Here is an 18,541-nt window from a genome sequence, read left to right on the forward strand (position 1 = left end):
CCCAACGGTCAAAACGACCCCCTGTGAGCAAGCACTTGGCGACAGTGGGAAGGAAAAACTCCCTTTTAACAGGAAGAAACCTCCAGCAGAACCAGGCTCAGGGAGGGGCAGTCTTCTGCTGGGACTGGTTGGGGCTGAGGGAGAGAACCAGGAAAAAGACATGCTGTGGAGGGGAGTAGAGATCAATCACTAATGATTAAATGCAGAGTGGTGCATACAGAGCAAAAAGAGAAAGAAACAGTGCATCATGGGAACCCCCCAGCAGTCTAAGTCTATAGCAGCATAACTAAGGGATGGTTCAGGGTCACCTGATCCAGCCCTAACTATAAGCTTTAGCAAAAAGGAAAGTTTTAAGCCTAATCTTAAAAGTAGAGAGGGTGTCTGTCTCCCTGATCTGAATTGGGAGCTGGTTCCACAGGAGAGGAGCCTGAAAGCTGAAGGCTCTGCCTCCCATTCTACTCTTACAAACCCTAGGAACTACAAGTAAGCCTGCAGTCTGAGAGCGAAGCGCTCTATTGGGGTGATATGGTACTACGAGGTCCCTAAGATAAGATGGGACCTGATTATTCAAAACCTTATAAGTAAGAAGAAGAATTTTAAATTCTATTCTAGAATTAACAGGAAGCCAACGAAGAGAGGCCAATATGGGTGAGATATGCTCTCTCCTTCTAGTCCCTGTCAGTACTCTAGCTGCAGCATTTTGAATTAACTGAAGGCTTTTCAGGGAACTTTTAGGACAACCTGATAATAATGAATTACAATAGTCCAGCGTAGAGGAAATAAATGCATGAATTAGTTTTTCAGCATCACTCTGAGACAAGACCTTTCTAATTTTAGAGATATTGCGTAAATGCAAAAAAGCAGTCCTACATATTTGTTTAATATGCGCATTGAATGACATATCCTGATCAAAAATGACTCCAAGATTTCTCACAGTATTACTAGAGGTCAGGGTAATGCCATCCAGAGTAAGGATCTGGTTAGACACCATGTTTCTAAGATTTGTGGGGCCAAGTACAATAACTTCAGTTTTATCTGAGTTTAAAAGCAGGAAATTAGAGGTCATCCATGTCTTTATGTCTGTAAGACAATCCTGCAGTTTAGCTAATTGGTGTGTGTCCTCTGGCTTCATGGATAGATAAAGCTGGGTATCATCTGCGTAACAATGAAAATTTAAGCAATGCTATCTAATAATACTTCCATCCAGCATTCTTGCTGTGTTCCACGTTTTCCAGTGGATACTTCCCATTGCCTTCCATGTGAATACCTTTGTAGTCATTTCCAAACAGTTTATTACCTCCACTAAGTTGGAGGAGGTTATGTTTTTGCCCCTGTTTGTTTGTCTGTTTGTGAACAGCTTGGATCCCACAGTTTTCATAAATTGTTTTCTGATTTTTACTGAAGATTCATATCCTGATAGTCAAGAACTGTTTCAATTTTCAAGGTCATAGGTCGAAGGGTAAAGTCAGGAAAAATCTTGGGAAACTGGAAAAATTCCAATCTTGAGCATTGAACAAATTTTCAAAAATTCATACCTCTGTTAAAAAAGATAAAAAAAATAATTTCTTTCATATTTGAAAGCATTATGTAGGCTGTATCCTTTATATTTTAACTTTGATACAGATCTCATCCAGATTACAGATTTTGTCATCATATAAATTTATCATTGAAAACCCCATTAAATGTATATTTTACTTTATATCTTATTCAAACGTGCCCCAATCATTCTCATATTTGATAGTGAGGTGCAGACTGGCACTCACTATAGCCTGACAAAGTTTGATCTGGATCTGATCCGAATTGTGGATTTTGTTGACATTTGAATTTAATATTGAAAATCCCATTTGGTATACATTTTGTGGTATATTTCAACCAAAGGTGCAATCAAATGCTGTCATTTGTGAGAGTGAAGTGCAAACTGGCACTCTCATCTCATCCATATTGCAGATTTAGTGGATATTTGACATTGATTTATTCAACATTGAAAAGCCCTTTTGATCTATCCATCAGTATTGTTTGTATTTTATAAGTGTTATTCCAATTTTCCAATTGGAATAATACTTGATAAAACAATAAGGGGCCAAAGCTTTTGTCAGGTTTTCTCACTCATGCTCTCTTCACTCAGCTCTCTTCATGAAATAATCATATATTTAATGAGCTGAAACAATGCAATTATGAAATTGACACAGCCATTCTTCCAGTGAGGTATAATGAACTTCGTTTGAAACTATAATGTTCTCCACTGCACATTTTCACTCACTTGACACATTTCATGTCCTTTCAATAAATTTCCTCACTGTGTTAAAAGGGCAATTAGGGCAGCGGGTTACTGAGCACAGCAAAGATTGCCCTCCCCTTTCCTCTTTATAATTCCCCTTTCTCTCTCTCTGACATCTTTCTTTCCTTTCATAAAACAAGCCAGGGGCCATAAAGGTTTAGCAGTGGAACCTCAGTCGTAATGCTGCCCCACAAATTGCCACGCCATAAAGTGTAATTGTGATCCTGTCAGTGTAGAAAAGGTGAACATTGACTTGCTTCCATCAATAAAACATCACGGATATATTGGATCTCTTGGGCTCGCATCTTGTGCTCGCTGAAAGCTTAAAAGGAACAAGGTTGCTACTTGTAATAACTAGATAGGATGCATAATTTAACATCAGAAATGAGCACTTCTTCAAAATAATGGCTCAAATGAAAACATACAGAATTATACCTGGAGATTTGGCATTGACAAGTGTAATGACACTTTCAATGGGTACTGCTTAATTTGTATGTGTGAAATTGAATTTCAAATGTTCTAGGTGGGGACGTGCATCTGTGGTTCTCAGAGGAAGGTTTTCGGAAGATCTACTGTATTTGTCATTATGAATATTGTAAGATGCAGAACATGCACATCTCCTTTTTGTTCTTCTTTTGGGTGCATTCGGTGGTCATCACAGCAGATCATCCATCACCATCTCACCCTGTCCTCTGCATCTTCTTCTGTCACACTAACCACCTACATCTCCTACCTCACATCAATAAACCTTCTCTTTGGCTTAGCTCTTCTCTTCCTGCCTGGTGGCTCCATCCACAGCACCCTTCTACCTATATTATCTTGGGTCCATCTTCTGCACATGCCCAAACCATCTCAGCATCGCTTTTCTGATCTTGTCTCTAATTGTCCTACCTGCGCTGGCTGTTCCTCTGATATGTTCATTCTTAAATCACAAGCACAACATCTTCAGCTCTATCAGTGGAAAAACTCCATCAACCTCCTGGCTGCTAAAGGTGATACCTCTCTGGCAAAAGAGCTGAACCGCCGCTCCACATGTTTCGAGGTGACATTACCAGAGTCAGTCATGCCAGATTCACTGGCTCACAGCAGCTGCATTTTCATGGTGAAGGAGCATGAGGTGAGGCACACGATGAGGACTGTCAATCCAAAAAAAGCTGCGGGACCTGATGGTGTTTCTAGATGGGTGCTTTGAGACAGCGCAGGCCAGCTGGCTGGCGTCAGAGTGCACAGGGCTCTCCATGTGAAATTCTGCCTGAAGAAGAAATAAGGTGATACCAGTGGCGGCTGCTGGTCTGTCAAAAAGGGGAAGCTCATTGTCGCTTACATGATAAAATTTGTCAATTTATTTATATGTAAATTCAAATATGTAAAATGGTCATAACAGTCCCTAGTTGCACAAGCATTTCACAATTTATATCTCTATTACATATAGTATTTTATAATGGCACAATTACCAAGTGGTTAATGCGCTTGGTTTCAGTGCAGAAGATTTCCAGTTCAAACCCCACCCCTGCCACATTTCGCCATGTAATGTGGAGTTGCATCAGGAAGGGCATCTGGCATTAAACGTGTGCCAGAATCAACTTGCAGGTCCACTTTGGATCTGCTGTGGTAACCCAGAGTGAAAACAAGGGAGAAGCCAAAGGGACTTACTTTTACAAGAATATTATTAATTTTTAGTTATTAGTTATTAGTTTTAAATAAAAATATCATTAAAAAAATCCAAGAAGCACATAGAACCTTTATTATGGAAATGTTATTTTAAAGATTGGCCAGCAGATGTTGCCATATCTAGTTGTATCAAAAGGTTCAAAACACTGAACCATTGCTTCATATTGATTCAGCGGTTCAAAACACTTCATTTTCTCCGTCACTAATTTTCATAAATAAAATTCATCAGCAATGACTAATTATTACCACATATGCCCAGATAGAGTTATAATTATGAATACTTTGATGCTGTGTTGTGAACTGGAACATTAATTAACGTGCAATGACTTTTAAACACTGAAGAACGAAGCAGAGACTAACTCACCAAGATCTTCTCACATAACGTCTAGTCCAGTGTGCTTCTCTGTGCGCCTTTAAAACAGACTGATTTATAGTGCACGCAAAACACTTTGGCATAAATTTAAAATTGCATAAATATGCAAAAATGTGCAAACTAATTCTCACACTCCAATAGCTGTCAATCAAAATGGGATTCAGCCTTTCGACTGATCATCCAATCATTGTGCAGAACTCCAGCGTACAGGCCCACCCACAGCTCTATTTACCCCCAGAGAAGCTCAGCGTCTGGGGGCGAGACAAAACCGTGGCTTTATCCAATGACCGTCACTGAAGTGAACGGATGCTCGGCTTCTACAGGAAAATGCACTGACCACAGACCGTATGAGAAAAAAGATTTATGAGAAGTTACCAAAATAGAGTCAATCGATTTGTGATAAGTAGCTGATTCTGAATGAACTCGTCTTCAAGATGAACGTGTTCTAATGCATTTGTAGTCAATGAAATGCAGTGGTGGGCACAGATAACCAAAAAATTAGCTTCGATAAACATTAATCCGCCAGCTGAAAAGTTATCTTTTATAAAGCTAAACCGCTAAAACCCTAAAACATTTATCGGAAGTTACCGCTAAAAACTAAATCGATAACTTTTAGTATTGATGCTAGTACAATGGCAGCTATTGATGAGCCAACACTTCTGTCTCAGATCAATCAGCCATCTCTCAGCAAAAGAGACCTGGTGACCAGACAGAAACCTAAGACCAAAAGAAAAAACATTTTTTTTCCACACCATATAGACTTACAGACTATCACAGAAGTGATGCACAGCAAGACAGTTTTAGCTTATGGATAAAAAAAAACAACCTAATTCCGGACAATTTATTGAAATATTGCCGCGTCTGTTGTTTTACAAAGTGAAAATATCAGCTATATGTTTTATTTTTAAAATAACTAATTTTGAAGGTTTTAGCATTTACAAGACACACATGCCGCAGTGCATTATGGGAAAAAAGACACCACAATGAGGCGGACAGTTTTGATTTTTTTGACAAACTAATTCAGGACAAATTATTGAAATAACATCAGGTCTGTCATTTTACAAAGTGAAAATATAAGTAATTCACTAATTTTGAAGGTTTTATTGTTTACAGACACACATGCCGCAGTGCATTATGGGGGGAAAAGCCACCACAATGAGGCGGCCGTTTTAATTATACACCCCCACGTTGATACATACACCTGTGTGGATCACACAACTTCCCAAAAATAAAATATGTGTGTGTGTGTGTGTGTCTGTGTGTGTAATGTATGAATTCATACATTTAGACATTTTAACAACCTGAAAGCCACCAGACCAGCTAGAACCGAACCATGGGTTAATGGACAGTCGCCTCTGTGTTTCTTCTCGCTGGTTTTATTTATTCCATGGCTTACAATCAGTTTGACAGTGGTGAGTCCAACTTTACACTTTGTGTTCATCCATTTGTCTACAAAATCACTCTTTTGCGTATGTTAAACTGTGTTTGATTTCAAAAGTATGAACGGAAAATCAAAATCAGAATAGCCTCTATTCGCCAAGTATCTACAAGAGTACAAGGAATTTGGAATTTAAGGTTCATTCATTTATTTATTTATTTTTCTGAGGACAGAAGTGGAAATTAAGTTTAATGTTTCTGGCCGGCGGCCACCCGCTGGCACATGTGCTTGGCATGCTGCACAGATGATGCCAGTACTCTGGCTTCATTCTGTTATTTTATTTTTGTTGGAGCACTTCCAAAGGATCACGATGACCGTGCGTCCTTCTGCGCCAACAAATGGAACTCAGTTTTATGGATGACCCGGCTGTGCACACACTCTGGACATGTCCTGTCCTGCCACAGAGGAGTGCACAAACTGGATTTACAGTTTTTCGCTTTCTATTTATTTATTTTTCTGAAGACTGCAGTGGAAATAAGTCTAATGCTGCTGGGAATGTGATGACCCTCATGGACTCAGGGACAGCAGGCTTCACCTATGTGGAGAATGTGGATGAGGCAATCCAGATTTATTGTTTGTATTTTCATTGTCTGTGAGGACATCAATGGTATTTGAGAGACGCAGCTCAGTGGACATCATTCTGCAAGTCCAAGAGTAGTTGTTCAGGCTTTTTAAAAAAAATTATTTATTGATTTTATTATTATTTTCAGTGCTTTTTCTGCCCAAAGTCAGGGGAATTTTCACACCCTCTTTCACACATAGTCCACATCCATCCTGAACACTGTGTGCACAAACGTTTGGTCATTTCAGCCTCACCAATGGTGCTCAACATCCTTGAGAGTGCCATATGGCATTCACGCGCAAGTCTTTGCGCCTGCAAAGGATGTGCCAGTGCCATTCGACTTTTGCGTATGTGCTGAGCAACATGTCAATGTTTCTCACGCGGTATGTGTGCAGACTGCTCGACATTTGTGGCCGTATTTTTGACGCCACCCTGGATGGCATTCAGCAGAAATTTGGGTGTCGGGTGTGCATGTGTTGGGAGGAAATCAGTGAGATTCCACATGATAACTTACTTTCACCTGCTTTTGTGCAATTTTGTGTCTCTGCTTACTCTCCACCAGTCGCGCACCAGTGAGATACTAGCCTTAAGACCAAAGAGCTGATCATCAACCACGGGAGGAAAAACACTGACATTCAGAGTCTACTCATTGGTGGAGGCTTGGTGGAGAGGGTCCAAGACCTCCGATTTCTGTGTCTCCACATTGAGGAGGATTTGACCCGGAGTGCCAACACCACTGGTGTCATTAAGAAGGCACAGCGGAGACCGAAATTCCTGAGAATACTCAGGAAGAACCTGCTCCTGTCCTGTGTTCTGTTCAGAGCATCCTAACATACTGCATCTGTGTGATGTACCAGTAGCACAGTTGCTGAGAGGAAGGAGCTCCAGAGGATCATTAACAATAATCAGAAGATCATCAATTGCCCTTTCCCCTTTGTGGAAGATCTATACAGTTCTTACTGCCTCAGAACAGCTCACAACATTCTATGATATCCAACTCATCCTGGACACAATAAGAATCTTGGACAAATAGATTAAAAAATCATTTTTTTGTTGGGGAAGTGTAATGACACAGACCCACAACAGGGGGCGCAAATTAACGGTCAATGGGTAGTCAAATAAATACAATTTATTGTGGAAAATGTGCACAACAGGTCGAATACTATTTTTAGACAGTCAATTACAAAAGTCAACAGGTGACGTGTGGGCAGGTCCGAGGGTAGGAGACGCAAGGTTCCGCCGCCAACGAAGACCTATAGCAAACCGAAGCCGCCAAGTCCCGAGTCCCCAGGTGGCCTCTACTTCAGCTGTCAGATCCGGTACTGCTGGCAGGAACAGAAGACAGGTTAACGATGGGTGTGTGCACACCCAGCAGAACAATCAGCAATTCAGTTCAGTTCCTTTTGTGGGAGAATCTCCACCTCCGACACAAAAACACAGAAACGTGCAGAGACCAACTGTTACTTCTCTGGTTTGGAAAGAGGAGTGAAGTCTGTCACTCTTCTACGTCCAAAACCCAGCTCCCAGCTGACTGAAGATAACTGGTACTCCTGCAAAGGTTTTCAACAGACAATGATACGTGCGTTCAGCACAGACACGGCTGAGAGTTTTACCTGAGTGGTAAACTGATATCTCGGCAGAGATGTGGTGTCTCCTCCAGTCTTATATGGGATGGGATGATGATGAGATGATTTCTGACAGCTGGTAGTCCTGGCTCCTGGGTGGTGACTGCGCCCTCTGGTGCCTGAAACCCGACTACAGGCAGGGCGCCCTCTGGCGTTGGCCAGCAGTACCTCCTCTTCGGGCGGCCCACATAATTTTTACCCACAAACAATCATAAACAGAACAATGCTATGGACACATAGTTTCTATGTGCACTGTTGATTATGATCCTGTAGGATGGGCTGAATGTAAAGTAGGACGCACATTCATTCAACACCGAGATTTTTGAATAAATATTTGTATACAGTACTTTTAAATTATTTTACATTCATTTTGGAACTGTGGGAACTTTCAGAGGGAACTGTGCAATTTTGTAGTATCCAGTGTACGATGGCTTAAATGAATATCTATGCCTAAAAATACTGGGATAGGACTTTTCATCCATGTACAGTCCTACAATCAGCAGCAAGGACCTGTAATCACTATCAAAATCCAGGAAGAGGATCAAAGTTCAGCAATAAAGATCAAAGGTTAGCTTTAATGATCAAAGTTAATTGATCAGGAGCAATGAGTAGCAATCAGGATCAAAGTTCACTGAACAAATCAAAGGTTTGAAGTTCAGTAATCTAGACCAACATCAGCTGTTAAAAACAAAAAATAGTCACATGTTCCTGACTTTTCAAGATTCAAACAACTTTACTGATCTCTAAAAGGGCAAGTCATATCACACCAAATTAGTTCAGATAAAAAAATACAGCAATTAAACCACAATTATTACAAGTTCAATATAGTAATGGCACACAACAGAATTAAAATACAGCACATATACATTTGATTGTTTATGTACGCTAAACTTTAAGACAGTCCGTCATCCGAATTGAGGTAATGTGAGTGTGGGGTGGCCGCAGTAGTTGCCCATGCAGCTGCGAGCTTGGGGGAGATAAATTTCCTTCCAATTTATGAGTATTCCCTGGTCTCCGATATCTTCCCTGTGTAAGGCGGACAGTTGCTCCGAGATGTTTTCCAACTTGCATCTGAGTTCAAGGGTTAACGCTGTCTGAGATTTGTACCACTTTGCCCACCTCATTAATCATGAAGGACAGGTGAGGGGTCGTGGTTCAGGTAGCAGCCATCTTGCCGATTCTCCGGTAGGTCAGGGTAGCACATAAAACAATAAGCACCAGCCCTCCTACTATAAAACCAAATAAAGATAAGTCTTCGACATCCTCTACAGAGAGTGGAGCCGAACAAGCGACACGCCACTTCTCCCAGGCGTCGAAAACATAGCCCGCAGGGTAGGTTCCATCTGGGCATGCAGGGTTCCCCAGCCCAGATTTCCTTGTTGAAATAATGGTGTCAATAGTGTTCAGAGACCAGCTGATCAATTCCATGGTTATTCCAAATATAGTTTGATGAATTCACAGCTGGGTGAAGTTGGGACTTTGGAGGTTGGAACAGAGATAGAGAAACACAGAGGAAAGGAGAGAGGAGGAGATGCGACCACCCTCGCCAGAGTATGGTACTATTTTTATTTTGAAAAATAAAAATAGTACCATAAAAAAAATCTTCTTGCCTTCATTAGAGGAACTGTATACAAGTTGTTGTCTCAGGAAGGCAAGGACTATAATCAGAGACCCCTCCCATCCTGGACACTATTTGTTTGAATTATTACCATCAGGCAGACGATACAGGGCACTTAAGGCCAGAACAAACAGACTTAAAAATAGCTTTGTGGGAAGAACTATTTGTGCACTGAATGCTGCTGGACCTGCCATTTTATGATTGTGATTGAGTGTTTTAACTAGGTTTTATGTAGAATTTTTAGGGTTATTTATTATTCTATTTATTTATTTTAAATGTGCTTTTAAGAGATTGTTTTTAATTTCATTGTCATGCACAGTATTTTTTTCTGGTGTCATGTACAATGATAATAATAAATTCTATTCTATTTTATTCTATTCTTGAAACTGTGAATTTCAGTACACCTGAGAAGTGAATGTACAATGTATAACCTGTACTGGCAGTGAAGGCAAGAAAAAGTCTGACAGTGTGTAAACACCATCTGATTTAGCCAACGGCAGGATAAACAGGAAAGGTTTTAGCCCTGACATAAGTGACCCTAGGCTTTTAAGAAGTTTGTTCCAATACCTTGCTACATATATAAAGGAAATGCTGCTTTCCTGTGTGTAGTTGTTGATTCTGTGAACAGAAGGCAGACAGTCACAAATGATGTAAAGCAGTCTGGATGTTTCATAAGATGGATGCAAATGCAAAATGTTTTTCAGCCCAAAACCAGTGTTTCAGAAGCATAATTGAATTGAGTTCATCCAGTGAGTCATTTGTTTGTGTGATACACTCAAAAAACTGTCTCTTTGGATTAGATTCCAGCTAATAAATATATGTAGTCCCAAATAAATGAAATTACCTTATCTTGCATAGATGTGTTTTATTTGAGTTTGGGCCACATACATTTATTAGATGGAAATCCTGCACATATTGTTAGTGTACTTTAACCCTCTGGGGTCTGAGGGCATTTTTTGGACAGTTCACTCGCCTGGCATAAATGTTTTATTATTGCTGTTAACAGCTCTCCCTGCATCCCACAATCAAGTTTTATGTCTCTTTTTTTCAGGACAACCTGTGCTTTCATAATATATATGCTTTTGTTGTGTTTTATAAGTGTAATAAAGGTTTGCAATCAAAACTAAAGAAAAAAGTAAAGCAGAAAATTATTTTCCACACACATTTATACAAAACACACAGCAAACTATAATAAATAACTGTTTTGACACTTTATAAAGGTAATTTGAGGTCTTGTGTGAAAGACTATACAACAAAAAGGTTCAAACAATAAACACAAATGCACATTTTGAACAATATATACAAAATGGTCTATGCGTTTTGTTGTCTTCATCTCAAAGCCATTTCTGTCTGCTATTACACAAAGGTTACAACACAAACTGGACTGTTCTGTGCTGCTCCTAACGTAGCTTTCATCAAACTTTGCCCACTTTGGCTCCTTACAGTCTGAGGAGCGGCCCTCCCCCTCGCTCCATTGATATAGTAAACAAGTGCTTTACGCCGAGAAAGCAACAGAGTTATCCAGTAACATTCACATGCAAACTAGTGGAGCAATCTTGATAGTTACACACTTTGAGCATGTGAGACGGTCATCAGAGGCTCTCTGTCTGCTCCGTCTGCTTTCACTGATCGCTGTGTGTAATAGCACAGGGCACACTGGATGTACTCATTGGAGCACCCAGGGGGCTATTGAAATGGGCCAACTAGTAACATATCACTCCTGAAAACGATCGTTGGCTTTTCACGTGAGGTAAATCTGCTCTACGATTGGATTTTAGAAAACCATGTGACGGTGAACCAATTCCGACTGGACACTCACATTGCGCATGTCATCACGCAGCTTCTATGAGGAGTACAAAGATGGCCGATGGCTGGCTCGAATGTCCGCGGAGTTAACTTGTCAGCAAAAAAAAAAAGTTTCTATCTCATATCATTAAAAAGTTATTTATAATTTAGTAAAGCTTGGTCTTAGCCATTGTATACAATGGCGTCGGCCCCAGAGGGTTAAGTCACGTTATCCTTAAAATACTTTTGAGGTCCTGCAACTGTGATTTATATACCAAAAAATCACACATAAATAGAATTGTCATATCAATTGTCATTAAAGTTGAAATTCATCACACATTTAATTTATTTATGAATATTTACAAGTTTTTCATAGTTTTAATGTTTTTTGATGCATTACATGTGCTTAAAACCTTTGCACAGTACTGTATATCAATGTCATAAAATCCAATGAATGTCGACCTTGTTTGACTGGATTATAAATATTGTTTAGTCCCCTTAAGGATATATTCACTCCAATCAATACTATCTTTAAAAAAATTATAAACCAGATTATAAATCAATTCTTCCCAGTCTTTTACTTGTGTGGGCCCTGATATAGCTGATAAAAGTAGAATAAGCCAGAGTGCGTCAGAAAAATAGAAAACAGATTCACAGCCATTTTTATTCACAATTACGACATAACGTTTGGACAGTGGTGGGCACAGTTCAGCTAATCTGATAACAGATAATTATCAAAGCTAATGTTTTAGTTAGTGGATTAGCCTTTCAGATCAGTTTTAAAACCATCATCGGACCAATTATCTTCCGATAAATTTAGTTTAGTAACTTTCAGTCCGATAACATTTTTTTTTGCTGGTAAAGTGAACAAAGATTAACGGTCAAAAACATTTGTAAACCCTAAAATCAAACATTTTAGTGCGTCTGTCGTGTGTTTGTGGCAGACTGGCTGCCTGTCACTTGCTGATGACATCATCATTAAGCGCAAGACGTGATTGGCCGGTCAACGCAGGGAGCATTGTGGGTAGTGTAGTTCAGGTTCACTTTGGTCATTACACGTCTGCTCCACACAAACAAAATGGACTAATTTAAACATTAATTTATTTTATGTCTTTGTGGCTGACGGGATAATTTAATCACCAAGACTCGTGGTAGAGAGGGGCTCTCACGATGCAGCTGTGTAGGGACTTTTCTTCACCATTTAGACACTTAGATAAAAAAGTACGCATCACTTCTTGAGATGAATCCCACTGAAACTAACGCGTAAGAATTTATATTTACTTACGTGTCTTTTACTCTGCCAATCAATGCACTAATGGACGTACATATTTCGGTTGTTTAAGCCGCAGAGATCAAAGTGTTTGAAAAAAGCAACAATTTTTAGTTCGTAAATGACAGTGTATATAATACCAAGATAAACTGTGACTTCTAATACTGTGTTTTACTGCTTTTGAAAGATGATGACAGTGTTTGGGGTTTTATTTTTTTATTCATTCATTTTTCGTGCGTTATGTCTTTGTGATCCTTGAATTTACACAGCAGCAAAAAGAGAAACTGGTTTATCAGAAGTCGACAGTGTAATCTGAAGTGGCCAATACTAAAAGTTATCGGTTATGTGTAATATATATATATATATATATATATATATATATATATATATATATATATATATATATATATATATATATATATATATATATATATATATATATATTTAGCAGTTTATTGGTTTAGTGTCACAAAAGATAACTTTTCAGTTGTTTGATTAATGGTTATCAAAGCTAACCTTTTGGTTAGCTGTACCCACCACTGCATTTGGAACAGATGTTTAGCTAAGCGAAGGTCACTTGCCTGCGTCGTTGCGTCCAATTACAATTTTCTGCTTGGACTTTCTCCAGCACATCAATCCAGGTTGCTTGTTGTTTTCAGAAAAAACTAAACTAATCACAAATTATTAATAAATACATACCCTGAGACATCCCACTGACTTCTCCTGTGTTCGCTCACAGCAGCCATGTAGAATCACTCATGCTCCGGTTCCAGACAAATACGTATGTAAACAAAGTTATCTCCTTTCAGTACATCCAAACTGTATGAACACATGGTGGTCAGAAAAGATCCGACTGCCAATTGTCCACAGTCAATGATTGGGTAAGGTAATGCTGTTAAATGTCCATGTTGTGGCTCTCCTGTTAAGACTGCAACAGCAGCCACTTTCCTCTCAGTCTTTGTGTCACACTTCAATCAATCAATCAATCAATCAATTTTATTTATATAGCGCCAAATCACAACAAAGAGTTGCCCCAAGGCGCTTTATATTGTAAGGCAAGGCCATACAATAATTACGTAAAAACCCCAACGGTCAAAACGACCCCCTGTGAGCAAGCACTTGGCTACAGTGGGAAGGAAAAACTCCCTTTTAACAGGAAGAAACCTCCAGCAGAACCAGGCTCAGGGAGGGGCAGTCTTCTGCTGGGACTGGTTGGGGCTGAGGGAGAGAACCAGGAAAAAGACATGCTGTGGAGGGGAGCAGAGATCGATCACTAATGATTAAATGCAGAGTGGTGCATACAGAGCAAAAAGAGAAAGAAACAGTGCATCATGGGAACCCCCCAGCAGTCTAAGTCTATAGCAGCATAACTAAGGGATGGTTCAGGGTCACCTGATCCAGCCCTAACTATAAGCTTTAGCAAAAAGGAAAGTTTTAAGCCTAATCTTAAAAGTAGAGAGGGTGTCTGTCTCCCTGATCCGAATTGGGAGCTGGTTCCACAGGAGAGGAGCCTGAAAGCTGAAGGCTCTGCCTCCCATTCTACTCTTACAAACCCTAGGAACTACAAGTAAGCCTGCAGTCTGAGAGCGAAGCGCTCTATTGGGGTGATATGGTACCTTGAGGTCCCTAAGATAAGATGGGACCTGATTATTCAAAACCTTATAAGTAAGAAGAAGAATTTTAAATTCTATTCTAGAATTAACAGGAAGCCAATGAAGAGAGGCCAATATGGGTGAGATATGCTCTCTCCTTCTAGTCCCCGTCAGTACTCTAGCTGCAGCATTTTGAATTAACTGAAGGCTTTTTAGGGAACTTTTAGGACAACCTGATAATAATGAATTACAATAGTCCAGCCTAGAGGAAATAAATGCATGAATTAGTTTTTCAGCATCACTCTGAGACAAGACCTTTCTGATTTTAGAGATATTGCGTAAATGCAAAAAAGCAGTCCTACATATTTGTTTAATATGCGCTTTGAATGACATATCCTGATCAAAAATGACTCCAAGATTTCTCACAGTATTACTAGAGGTCAGGGTAATGCCATCCAGAGTAAGGATCTGGTTAGACACCATGTTTCTAAGATTTGTGGGGCCAAGTACAATAACTTCAGTTTATTTGAGTTTAAAAGCAGGAAATTAGAGGTCATCCATGTCTTTATGTCTGTAAGACAATCCTGCAGTTTAGCTAATTGGTGTGTGTCCTCTGGCTTCATGGATAGATAAAGCTGGGTATCATCTGCGTAACAATGAAAATTTAAGCAATGCCGTCTAATAATACTGCCTAAGGGAAGCATGTATAAAGTGAATAAAATTGGTCCTAGCACAGAACCTTGTGGAACTCCATAATTAACCTTAGTCTGTGAAGAAGATTCCCCATTTACATGAACAAATTGTAATCTATTAGATAAATATGATTCAAACCACCGCAGCACAGTGCCTTTAATAAAAATTTTTTTATGGTCAACAGTATCAAAAGCAGCACTGAGGTCTAACAGAACAAGCACAGAGATGAGTCCACTGTCTGAGGTCATAAGAAGATCATTTGTAACCTTCACTAATGCTGTTTCTGTACTATGATGAATTCTAAAACCTGACTGAAACTCTTCAAATAGACCATTCCTCTGCAGATGATCAGTTAGCTGTTTTACAACTACCCTTTCAAGAATTTTTGAGAGAAAAGGAAGGTTGGAGATTGGCCTATAATTAGCTAAGATAGCTGGGTCAAGTGATGGCTTTTTAAGTAATGGCTTAATTACTGCCACCTTAAAAGCCTATGGTACATAGCCAACTAATAAAGATAGATTGATCATATTTAAGATCAAAGCATTAAATAATGGTAGGGCTTCCTTGAGCAGCCTGGTAGGAATGGGGTCTAATAGACATGTTGATGGTTTGGATGAAGTAACTAATGCAAATAACTCAGACAGAACAATCTGAGAGAAAGAGTCTAACCAAATACCGGCATCACTGAAAGCAGCCAAAGATAACGATACGTCTTTGGGATGGTTATGAGTAATTTTTTCTCTAATAGTTAAAATTTTATTAGCAAAGAAAGTCATGAAGTCATTACTAGTTAAAGTTAAAGGAATACTCTGCTCAATAGAGCTCTGACTCTTTGTCAACCTGGCTACAGTGCTGAAAAGAAACCTGGGGTTGTTCTTATTTTCTTCAATTAGTGATGAGTAGTAAGATGTCCTAGCTTTACGGAGGGCTTTTTTATAGAGCAACAGACTCTTCTTCCAGGCTAAGTGAAGATCTTCTAAATTAGTGAGACGCCATTTCCTCTCCAACTTACAGGTTATCTGCTTTAAGCTGCGAGTTTGTGAGTTATACCACAGAGTCAGGCACTTCTGATTTAAAGCTCTCTTTTTCAGAGGAGCTACAGCATCCAAAGTTGTCTTCAATGAGGATGTAAAACTACTGATGAGATACTCTGTCTCACTTATAGAGTTTAGGTAGCTACTCTGCACTGTGTTGGTATATGGCATTAGAGAACATAAAGAAGGAATCATATCCTTAAACCTAGTTACAGCGCTTTCTGAAAGACTTCTAGTGTAATGAAACTTATTCCCCACTGCTGGGTAGTCCATCAGAGTAAATGTAAATGTTATTAAGAAATGATCAGACAGAAGGGAGTTTTCAGGGAATACTGTTAAGTCTTCAATTTCCATACCATAAGTCAGAACAAGATCTAAGATATGATTAAACTGGTGGGTGGACTCATTTACATTTTGAGCAAAGCCAATTGAGTCTAATAATAGATTAAATGCAGTGTTGAGGCTGTCATTCTCAGCATCTGTGTGGATGTTAAAATCGCCCACTATAATTCTTATCTGAGCTAAGCACTAAGTCAGACAAAAGGTCTGAAAATTCACAGAGAAACTCACAGTAACGACCAGCAGAACGATAGATAACAACAAATAAAACTGGTTTTTGGGACTTCCAATTTGGATGGACAAGACTAAGAGTCAATCTTTCAAATGAATTAAAGCTCTGTCTGGGTTTTTGATTAATTAATAAGCTGGAATGGAAGATTGCTGCTAATCCTCCGCCTCGGCCTGTGCTACGAGCGTTCTGGCAGTTAGTGTGACTCGGGGGTGTTGACTCATTTAAACTAACATATTCATCCTGCTGTAACCAGGTTTCTGTAAGGCAGAATAAATCAATATGTTGATCAATTATTATATCATTTACTAACAGGGACTTAGAAGAGAGAGACCTAATGTTTAATGGTAAATGGAATGCATTTATATAGCGCTTTTCCATCTGCAACAGATGCTCAAAGCGCTTTGCAATTATGCCTCACATTCACCCCGATGTCAGGGTGCTGCCATACAAGGCGCTCACTATGCACTGGGAGCAATAGGGGGTTAAAGGCCTTGCCCAAGGGCTCTTAGTGATTTTCCAGTAAGGCGGGGATAGACCACATTTAACTGTTTTAGTCTGTGGTGCAGTTGAAGGTGCTATATTATGTTTTCTTTTTGAATTTTTATGCTTAAATAGATTTTTGCTGGTTATTGGTGGTCTGGGAGCAGGCACCGTCTCTACCGGGATGAGGTAATGAGGGGATGGCAGGGGGAGAGAAGCTGCAGAGAGGTGTGTAAGACTACAACTCTGCTTCCTGGTCCCAACCCTGGATAGTCACAGCTTGGAGGATTTAAGAAAATTGGCCAGATTTCTAGAAATGAGAGCTGCTCCATCCAAAGTGGGATGGATGCCGTCTCTCCTAACAAGACCAGGTTTTCCCCAGAAGCTTTGCCAATTATCTATGAAGCCCACCTCATTTTTTGGACACCACTCAGACAGCCAGCAATTCAAGGAGAACATGCGGCTAAACATGTCACTCCCGGTCCGATTGGGGAGGGGCCCAGAGAAAACTACAAACTATTACAAACACACGGATAAAATTATTCTTTCTCCCTGACTCACAGTTTCCATTTCCATTTATTTCTCTCTCCTCACCGTCACCTTCCCTCCTCTCTTTGCTTCAGTTGCTCACTTTTCCCTTGTAAATCTGCTCTGCAACCAGATCATTTCCAACGTGAAGGCTTTGTTGACGCGCGGTGGAGCAGCTTCTCTTTCCATGACAAAAACTTCTGTAACAGTGAAATGTGCCGTTCATTTTTAAACTGGACGCTGTCTTGATCCGGTATGTCATCTGACTAGCACAGGAATTGTGAAAAGACGTGGACATCAGCACTTTTTCGGCACATTAAGACAGACGTGCGGAGGAGTTCGGCGCGTTGCGGTGCAGCCGTTCGGTGCAAAGCAACGTCGTGATGAAGCCTCACGGGACATGTTCTGGCATGTCCAGCTCATGCACAATCACAATCGGATAATCACACGACTGGAAAGCAACCTGAATCTGTCTGAAATCCACCTGAAAGCCGTCCTGTGAGACCTGTGGTTTTGTCCCGCATAATGAACGGCTCCGTGGCGCGTCCCTCCGCTTTTCTTTCCATGAAAAAAACTCCTGTAATAGTGGAATGTACCGAGAAAGTGCTGATGTCCACATCTTCTGCCTTTTTGTGAAAGTCAGACGAGGTCCGGGATCAACAAAGCCTTCACGTTGGAAATGATCTGGTTGTTTCAGCGGGGTGTCAGCCTGTTGATGGGGGCTGGGAGCGCGCCGCGCTCTCAGCAGTTGTGGGCCGTCCTTAAAGCGGCAGTAACACTCCTTAATCTGTTTAATCCCCATAAAATCGTCCCTGAAAGCCATATTAATTTTTCGAACTGTGTCCACCTGGAGGTCTCTCACAGTTTCTGGAAAAAAAATTGATGCAGCAAAGCTCCAAATCGTTCAGACATTTATTCGCAATAAAAGTCCGCCGAGAGGGTGGACCACACACGCATGCGCACGAGGGTTCAAGCTTGTCTGACGCAATCACACGTGATTCAAATCCATATGGTTTTTAAAAA

At 40.1% G+C, this 18,541-nt stretch overlaps 1 protein-coding gene across 1 annotated transcript in view; it reads right to left on the reverse strand.

Moving 5' to 3' along the window:
* Positions 1-18,541, reverse strand: part of LOC117502538 (exostosin-1) — an 851,279-nt gene that overhangs the window by 40,059 nt on the left and 792,679 nt on the right. The gene's annotated exons all lie outside the window — the stretch shown is intronic.

This window comes from Thalassophryne amazonica, chromosome 21, assembly GCF_902500255.1.
Source record: "Thalassophryne amazonica chromosome 21, fThaAma1.1, whole genome shotgun sequence".
Lineage (NCBI taxonomy): Eukaryota > Metazoa > Chordata > Actinopteri > Batrachoidiformes > Batrachoididae > Thalassophryne > Thalassophryne amazonica.